Raw genomic sequence first — 9841 nt, 5'->3', positions numbered from 1 at the left:
GACCGTATTGTATTAGAAACTCATAAGCTAAAAATTACTATAATGTTCAAACATATTGAATGGACTTGCATCAGTAGTTTATATCTTTCTATTCTCGTACTGGATAAACATTAAACTGAATATATTAGAAGACAAATAAGCCTGCATTTTATGTCGAATAATAAGCTATTCAAATATGTTTGGCATTTCTTCATTCTGATAACATAATATTTCAGATATTCTTCACTAAGCAATCAGACTAAGCAAAAGGAAAGAAGGGTCATTGACCATGTAAATTATTTCAGTTATTATCATAAGGAGAAATACTTTAAAAGACCTATGTGGACCTAATCTAGGGACTTCTCACATTGACACAGTTCTTTATAAGGTGTCAAGTACTAAGACACTATGTAACTGTTATACTGACCTGGTGGTGCTATGGAAAGTCTTTATCCTCAGGTGCAAGAGACTGTCTCTTTGCAGTTAGTATAGCACAGCTGCACCACAGGAGATGGAGAATATGCTAAATTATAAATGGAAAAGACCTGACAGGCTAAATAGCCCATCTTTCAGTTAATGTAGAATTGTTTCCTACATCACATTTCCTGACATTGCATATACAGAATATAGTTTGAAATACAGCATCTAGAGGGATTTGTCTGCTTCTTCTGGAAGACTTCTCCAAAACTGAATCAGAAGAAACAGGAGTAAAGGATTGTGAAGTGTGGGAAACACAAAATACTGAAAAAACTGCAAAATACACATTTCCTTAATATCTGGTGTCCAGAACAAAACACAGGACAGGGTGAAGATGCAATGATTTGTGTTGCCATGGCACCAAGGAGAAATGCCAAGCCAAGTGAAGGCTGTGAGGTCCTGTTCTTCCACTTTTCTCAGGGAATGTTACTGTTTTACATAACTATGAGGACATTATCTCCCATTATTCTTCTTCTCACCACCAGCACATTTCATCAAGGCTGGGTTATCACTCAATGGCTTGACCACAGTGCCACTCACACATACACATCTAGATAAATACTACCCCCAGCTTGGAGTTTGTATGGGAGGGACAGATCAGATGACTGGTTTGTGCTCCTTGCTCACACCAGAAAGGATACCTTTTGGTAAGATTTGTGCCCTTGATTACACCAAGTGCTTACTCAGGAATTATGTGGTTGCAGTCATTTTTGTGCTATATAAGGCCAACCTGCAGTTTGTGCATTTATCACAATCTCAGTCACACAATGTAGGCAATCTCAAAGAATCTGTAGATGTTGCATAAGAAAAAACTACTATTCATGAACCTGACTGCTTCTCTTGGATGCGGGCAGAACTACAGCACATGGGCTGTTCTTGCATCTGGTGTCAGGCCTACAGTCACAGCAATTGGCATAGCTATTAAGAGATAAGGCCAGCCACCTCTAGCCCCTCTCATCTCTGAGGACCAGCTAGAACACAAGGGGATTCATCTCTTACCAAATTAATTTGTCACCTTAAATGGAAAATTGAATTGGTGTCACAGACAGGATTGCCATGAATAAAGTACTGCAGGAACATAACTGTGCACCATCCCAGGCAGGGATAGAATGGACCCAGAAATTTTGGAAAGATAAGGACAAAGTAGTAGAATAAATAATACAGTGTAAGAGTCAACAAAAAGTAAAAATAGGAAAAGGTAGAGGAGTTATTTGTGCAATCTTGGGGTCTTGTTTATCATGCACATAGCAGGAAATCAAAAGGCCACCCTACCTCAGACAGATTGCAAATGTAGAATATCAAGCTATGGAATTGGACAATAAGGTACTTAAAGCATCATTGGCTTTTGAAAGGGAGACATATGGAAAATTGGGGAAACAAATAGTTGAACTTAGTAAAACCAATACAGGTTTGACCATTAGTTAACTCTGAGTTATTTGATAATGGAGATGGAGAAGTCCAATCTACCATGCATACCGTATCCTGATCTCCTACTGATTCATCTAAATTGCAAGAAAACATTCTAGATGCCCAGATGAAATGGAAACAGAGTATGCATGGAGAATTTCCCTCATGGGCAGAGATCAGGTCTTCCTGAACGAGGAAGAGGCAGAAGGTTATTGGGGACCTGGAGTTTTCCTAACCACCACTGCAGGTAACCACTATTACTCAATAACTACTCGAGCTGCTTATTGGGCTGGAGGCATAGACCCACAGAAAAGAGGAGATCCTCTCATGATTACAACTTCAGGATTTTCAGATCTATCAGCCTCTGTGCAAAAGGCAGCATGTATACAAGCAGTGTATGAGAGGAATGTATTACGTTGATCCCCAATGCTAGCTCCCATCGATCCGGCCAGATTGACCCCTCTCACTTGTGGCATTCCAGATAGTCTAAAGGAATATATGTATCAAATGTCCAAGATCATATCCACATGCATCATGCTCTGAATGCTGCTGCAGCAGCAGCGCAACCACCTAGAGAGCAAATTCACATACCTACCTGGAATGAACTTGTTCAGGAATTAGTAAATTATGGGTACCACATGGGGTGAGTTGGACCAATCTCTGGGAAGCCACCCAAAATTCCCTGGCAAGTCCATCAAATCCATGATGACACACATATGCCAGAATCTAAAAACTATTTGATCCAGACCAAAATACCTTATGGTGGCAAGCTCTAGCCTTGGGATCATTACATCACCTTTTGCATGGTTTGACTCCCTGATGGATCAGTATGGAGGTTTGATGGACAAGGTAAACCTAAAAGTATCAGTCTGCTATAAATACCTATACCTTTGCCCCCATCCAAAATTACTAATGTTAAACAATATCCCCTCTGGTCAGCCACACACTTCCGTATTGACGGTGTGGTTGCAAATCTACTCTCCAGTGCCATCTATCTATTAAACAATAGATGGAGAAGAAATGGTTGTCATCAAGTTAAAGCTTTTTGTGTTACTGCTACAACTATAGCACTGCAAATGCATAAGAAACCTGGAGAATACTCTATAGGTTTCTATGCAGGTAGACCTATGTTAGTCAAGCTACCACAGATTGGAATGATAGCAATGGTATTAACCACTTCTTTATGCTTGGGAAGCAAAAGATAGTTTTGGAAAAATTAATCGCATCAATACCACATGGATAATGCCCTCTTTCTAACCCATGGGGCACTGGTTAGACAAAACCAAGCGATTCTCTTTTTTGTTTTCCCATTTTGCCAGTACCCCAGATGCTGGACAATTGTACCTGGAACCAAGGATTCCCCTACACTATTTTCAAGTGTCCACAAGTGTTATTAATTTATGTGTGGTGTGATTTTGTTTTTAATTTGTATATGTGCTTGTAAACCAAATATTTTTGGAAATGTAACTTTTTATTGTGAACAAGGGTGTCAATTGCGAGTTCTACATTCACACCTTTAGTTAGATAATGCTTACAGTTAGGATTAGCAAACATGTTTTTAACCTGTATTGGGAAGATATGTTTTGGTTTAACGTGTTTATACATATTATAGAAATGTATGGCACCCCACTGGAATCAAGAAAGTATTCAGAATGAGAATAGGTGAACTTTACCTGTCCAAACCACCCATGGTTTAGATGATAACTTAGTCTTAACCTTCATAAAGGGATTTGCAATTGCTCTCAAAGAATCTAATATTACTCCTTGCTTGCCCCTACATAAATCTGTAGAAAACACCCTTCCCATGGTTATTCTCCCCACAGACATAGTGGGAAGTTTGCAGAGATTGTGCAATACAAGTGGTATCCTCCACATAATAAATTCTTCTTCCTCAGACAGAAAGCAAGCCACAGTGCAACTTAATCAACCATTCAATTTTTCTCCCATTGACAAAACAAGTTGTACATATTACACAGATGAAAATATCACTCTCCCCTACGACTGGATCACATGGGGTACCACAGATTTGCAACCCTGGGGATGAGCAACAAACATATTACAGTATAATCAACCTGTAAAAACTTCCTGGTACATACAGTGGAGTAGAGGGCAAGATTGCTCCAAAAGAAATGTCTGTAGCTATGATTGTTCTTTGTTTGGGTCTGATCATGGCCTCCACAGTTTTATACAATTTGACCAGAAATTCTCTTTTGTCTCAATATCAAATGAATGAGCATTGTGGTCTTGCCAATATGTAATAAATTGCTTCAATTGGAAACAACATGATTGGGTTAAATACTATTGGCCAGTTTACATCACCCTAAAAATGGGCTGTCTGTGCTGAAATCGTAGCATCGCTTACAAAGCAGTCAGTGGAGATCTTGCACCTCGTAATGATTGCTGTGTTACCTCTGGTGACACTCCGGCCAGTTTGATCTGGGTCTGTAACGATGCCTGAACTCCAATGCACCTTAGGAATCCTGATTTTCTGTCCTACATGGAAGAGAACTCTCATCTGACCCCACTGGGCGGCTTACATAATGCAGGTGAGAATAAAAGTAGAAGATGTAGAAGGATGGCAAGACCCAGGAGCTGCCACCCGCATAGCCTGGGGAATGGAAGGATTTGGGGGATTTGGGTCTGCTACTATACAAACACGACTATGGTTAAGCAAATTATCTTATCAAGTAGAGAAATTAGCTAATGTTACTGACATTAGTCTGCAGCTGCTTAACAATCAATTACAAGCTACCTCAAAATTAGTTTTTCAGAACCATATGGCACTGGACTTAATGCTGATACACCAAAATGGACTTTGTGGCAATCTAAACCTCTCCAATACTGACTACTGCATTTACATTCCTAATGTTACACAGGACCACAACATCCAGCTAGAGAAGAAACAACAAGTAGTGAAAGACACCTGTGAGCTATGAGAATCAATGAGTAACAGCTGGCTTTTGAAAGTTTTTAGTTGGTTTGGACTTGGTATTACCAGTTGGGTCCAAAGTTTGACACTGTATGTGCTAATGTTCGTTGTGATTATGACTGTCATATGTATAGCAATAACTTGTATAAAATCAACTATAATGAAAACTATTAATATAAGAATGATTCAACTAACTGATTATATCCCTTTAGAAGAGAACCCAGTTGAAGTCCCTGGTCCTGAGACCTTAATTGGACACCACATTCAAGTGCGTGGGTGTGATCATAGCCACAGGGTGGAAGTTTGAAACATGAGAAACGAAAAATAGCAAAAAAACCTGCAAAATACACACTTCCTTAATATCTGGTGCCCAGAACAAAACACAGGACAGGGTGAAGATGCAATGATTTGTGTTGCCATGGCACCAAGGAGGAATGCCAAGCCAGGTGAAGGTCCTGTTCTTCCACTTTTCCCGAGGAATGTTTGCACAACTATGCGGACATTATCTCCCTTTCTTCCACTTTTCTCAAGGAATGTTTTCTGTTTTACATAACTATGAAGACAGCATCTCCCATTCTTCCTCTTTTAGCTGCCAGCACTTTGCACCAAGGAACTGCATCATTACTCAAGAAACAATGACCTGACCACAGTCCCACCCACTCACACATACACGCCTAGATAAATACTACCCCACGTTTGTATTGCAGGGACAAGAATCCAGTACCAAATCGGAGGGACAGATCGGCCGGTTTGTGCTCCTCGCCTCTCCCCCTAGAAGGGATGCCTTTTGGTAAGATTTGTGTCCTCAGCTACGCTGAGTGATTACCCGGGAATTAAGTGTGTGATTGCAATGGGTTTTGTTTGTAGCGCTATAGAGCCAACCTGCAGTTTGTGCATTTATCATAGGCAATCTCAAAGAACCTTTAGAAGTTGTATAAGAAAAAACTGTACTATTCATGAACCTGACTGCTTCTCTTGGATGTGGCCAGACCTACAGCACATGGGCTGTTCTTGCATCTGGTCACAGCAATAATTGTCATAGCTATTAAGAGATAAGGCCAGCCACTCCTAGACCCTCTGGTCTCTGAGGACCGGCTAGAACGCAAGTGGATTCATCTCGTATCACATTAATTTGTTACCTTAAATGCAACAAGGATTATCACGAGTGGATTTGTAGCTTTCATATAAAAGGTTTCAACTGAATGATGGGAGTGAATTAAGACATGGGACTGTGAATATAATGTGGATTTTCTTCAGAACTGAGGAATTGTTACCAGCCATATTTGTTCCAGAGAAAAGAAAAAATATGGCAGCCTGAAAAGGAAGAAGAGTGATAGCGAGCAAACAGAACTTCATGCTCCCTTTTTTAAGAGGTAGAGGGAGAATAGAGGCTGTCATAAATGACAGAGTATAATCTTTTCGTAAGTGTATTTTTTTAAAGAAACCCAACTCTTTAATCAACATCAGAATTAAGAATACAGGGAAAACCTATGACAAAAGATGTTGAGAATACTTTGTATGTAGCATTTTTCACTACCTATTTGACTTATTCTATAGTTAAAAAAATACATTTCCTGCAGCTCCATGCTATAAAAAGTATTTAACATCATTCAGATATGATTGTTCCATATCAACCAAAAATACACTGAAGTTCCACCGGAGTTCATGTATTGAAGATATATTTAAAACAGAAGGACCCTTTTTCTGTGTGTTTATCTTTCATGGATAACTAATCTTTTCCTACATCTTAAATTAAGCAAATACAAATCAATGAAGAATTTTAATAATAATTTTGGAAGTGAAACACAGCAGGGAGGGGAGCCTGTTCTGGACTGTGCCTTCTGTGTTATTTCTCATTCTTCAACTCCTTTGTATGTTGCAGTTATATGTACAGTAACCCACTTCTTCCCTCTGAAAACCTATATTACTTCTTTCCCTGTCATCTACCTATTCCCCAATACTTTCTGTCACTTTCAGGTATAATTCTATCTTCTTGCAGTAAAACAAGCTATTGGATTACATAATTTGTAATATCTAATTTACGAATATTTTGTCATGAGTTGAAGTCAGCATTGGAAGGTCAAAGCCCCTTTCTAAAAAGCAACCATGGGAAGCTGAAGTAGGAGAGAATGGATGGCACTGTGCATCCTGCAAGACGATCTCACGTCAGTTTTAACATGTATAACCACGTTTTAGCATTAACTAACTATGCTTTATTTTGTTTTGTTTTGTTTTAGCCCTGAAGCCAAATTAACGGCTAAAGACAGGAAACTAGAAGGGTTTTGACCACCACCACCACCAAAAGCTTTGTGAAACCCTGTCCAATCTTTTATGGCTGCCTTGCCCAGTCTTTATAGATCTAGCCAGAGACAGTTACATTTTGTGGCTGAATTGAGAAATTACCAAACTGTAACTTCTCTTTTAACCTTGGCCCTCATGAATGATACATTATAGAAGTATACAACATTTTGTTTTATGAGTCAGAAATAGAAGTACATTCAGCAAGAGTCTATTGGTCAGTCATGTTTAATGCTTTCAAACAAGCAGAAAAACTATACAGGAACGATGAAATCAGTTTTATATGTTAAAGTCTATGTTTTGGCAATTTATAACAATAACTTGGAAAGGATGTTTTCTGTTGTCCTTCACTGGTCATGGCCTGGCTAATATATTTTATCAACTAAACCTTTAAGGCATACTGGTGTATTAATGTGAATAAATCATACAGTTCAAGTAATCTGCAATGATTTCAGCCTCTACTAATACTATACTAATTTATATGAATAATGCTAAAAATGAGTGAATTATCTAGATCACAGGGACAACCTCTGTCACAGCACAGTTTGAACTGGAAGGCAGTTGCAGTTCCCTCTGAAATCAGTGGTGGCTACAAGGAGCTACAGCCAGATCCAGATATTTCTCATGGTTAGATTCCAAATCCTAAATGCCACGTTCACTAGGCACAGAGTAATATTTCCCTCTGAATTATCACTGCCATCAAAGATTGTCAGTTATTAAGAGTGCTTCTGCTTAGAGGTAAAGCCAAAATCTGAGTGCTCTTCACTGAAGTTATATTAGTACTGGAGCTGTGGCCAAATTGTATTACAGTTGTTCCGTTGCAGCTGCGGTTGGAGATGGACTTGTCGTTTGAAATTCTAAGGCACCATTATATTGTGACGTGCTGTATCTTTTAACCCTGGGTATACACCTGCACTTCTTGTGTGAACACACTTGTCTCCTAGAAGACAAAAAACTTCTCGGTAACTCTTGCCATGAGGTCAGTTTAGGACATCAGAAGCACGTTGACGCATCGCCGGTTTTTGCTTCTGGTGCAACCCGTGTTATTTCTCCCACACGGCGTTCCGCCGTTCCGTCGCGGGCTTTTTGATGGCAAGAGCTCTCCCGTCCCACCAGCACGCGGGACACCTCTCGCGGGCTGCGACACGAAGACATCTTGACTAGCTTTTCTTTCTCCACTTTTCTTGTCGTTTTTTTTGCGATGCCGCCTACCCGCCCCGCTCCACGCAGGGCTGTATTGCCCGGGCCGGCCTCCCACTCGCGCTCAGTGCCACGGAGGATCGGCAGCCGCGGGTGGGCGGGTGGTTCCAGGCGCCATGCACACCTCCCTCCGCGAGGCGGCGCTGCGCAGGCCGGGTGCGTATGGGGGGGCGCCCTAGCCGACGGGCTCGCTGCTGGCGTCACGTGAGCGGAGGCGGCCGCTGTGGGTTCCGGCAGCGGCGGCCCCGGCGGGAGGCTGGCGGGGGGCGGTTTTTTTTTCCTTTCCCCCTTTTTTTTTTTTAATTTTTCCCGGGCCGCCTCCCGCCGGCCGTTGCGCTGAGGATTGTCTCTCCTGGGGCGGTTTCCGCAGGAGGGAGGCGGTGCAGCTGGTGCCGGGCGGGTCCCTGGGAGGCCACCGCCGCTGTAAGTATCTCCGCTGAGTTTTCCTGCGAAATGATTGATCTTTTGATCGACTCTTGGCTACGAGCGGCGCCCCCCGGGGATGGTTGCAGTGAGGCTACGCTCTTAAGTTATATTTTAACCTGTTAGGTTGCAGAAGTAGCGTGTTTTTCTGTTTACACGCTTAGAGAGGCTAAGCCGGGCTCACTGAGTAGCCTTAACAGATTGTTCTGTTGAGTCTGTCCCAAGTTATGGCCAGGTTATGTCTGTGATGTGATATTTTTGATAGGTTTCACATAGCCGACGCTTTGTAACAATCCCGGAAACAAACAAACAAACAACCAAGGCAGCAATGTCTAAAAGACTTTAATAGTGGTTGGTGTGGTCTCAACTCCACTTGAAGCATTTTTCTGAGGAAGCAGCTTTATCTTCTCCTTGTGCTTAGTTATGTGCTCTTTGGGACAGCAAGGTTCACGTGTGAAGAGCTTAATGATGTGCTTGGTACTGGCACATTGTGCAGGTTTTGGTGGCAGTGACTAAGGGGGCTGAGTTTGTAACAGAAGTTGAACTATATGTCAGAGCAAGTCTTTGGTTTTGGGTTTAACATGTTCTGTTTTATGGGAAAGGAGTATGCTGCACAACCTGGACAACTTGTGTTAGCACTGAAATGGGAGAGTCAGCACGTTGCAGCAGTCTGAATGTGATGAAGAGCAGAAAGTAAAATCCTAAATCAGGATGGGAAGTGGAGTTTTTGAAATGGAGCAGGTAGTCAGTGTTTTGTGTGTTCTTCTTATGCACCTGCTCAAGAGTAACAGGAATGACAACCTAATGCAATTCAGGAAACAAAAGATGGGCCCAGCATTTGATGAAAGGGGTGGAAAGTTGTCGGACAGCAGCTATGGAGTGTTATATTGCCATAGGGGTGTCGTATAAACAGCATTTCTTTGATTGCCCTGAGCTCTGTACATTTTACAGTACTGGTTCCCGCTTGTTATGTTGGCCCTTGTTTCCCCAAAGCCTTTGGGTTACTAATCTTTAAAAATATCAGATTATCTAAAATGAGAGATGTGGTGGTGGTGGTGGCAAGCTAAACTGAGGCATAGTGGGACATACGGCTAAAAGAAAATTCAGTGCCTTTTCTGTTTCAAGTGC

The 9841-nt window shown here is 41.4% G+C and overlaps 1 protein-coding gene across 8 annotated transcripts in view; it reads left to right on the top strand.

Annotated features, from left to right (window-relative positions):
- Positions 1 to 8499: 8499 nt before the first annotated feature.
- EXOC1 (exocyst complex component 1) overlaps positions 8500 to 9841 on the top strand; it is a 29202-nt gene continuing 27860 nt past the window's right edge. For all 8 annotated transcript variants that reach the window (XM_032999099.2, XM_032999106.2, XM_032999104.2 and 5 more), the window contains exon 1: positions 8500 to 8713. The gene's annotated coding sequence lies outside the window, so the exon portion shown is untranslated. The remainder of the gene's footprint in view (positions 8714 to 9841) is intronic.

The sequence above is a fragment of the Tyto alba genome, unplaced genomic scaffold (assembly GCF_018691265.1).
Source record: "Tyto alba isolate M040663 unplaced genomic scaffold, T.alba_DEE_v4.0 Super-Scaffold_6, whole genome shotgun sequence".
In the NCBI taxonomy this organism is placed as follows: Eukaryota; Metazoa; Chordata; class Aves; order Strigiformes; family Tytonidae; genus Tyto; species Tyto alba.
Note: the sequence above shows the minus strand (reverse complement) of the source record. Positions and strands in the feature narration are given on the sequence as shown.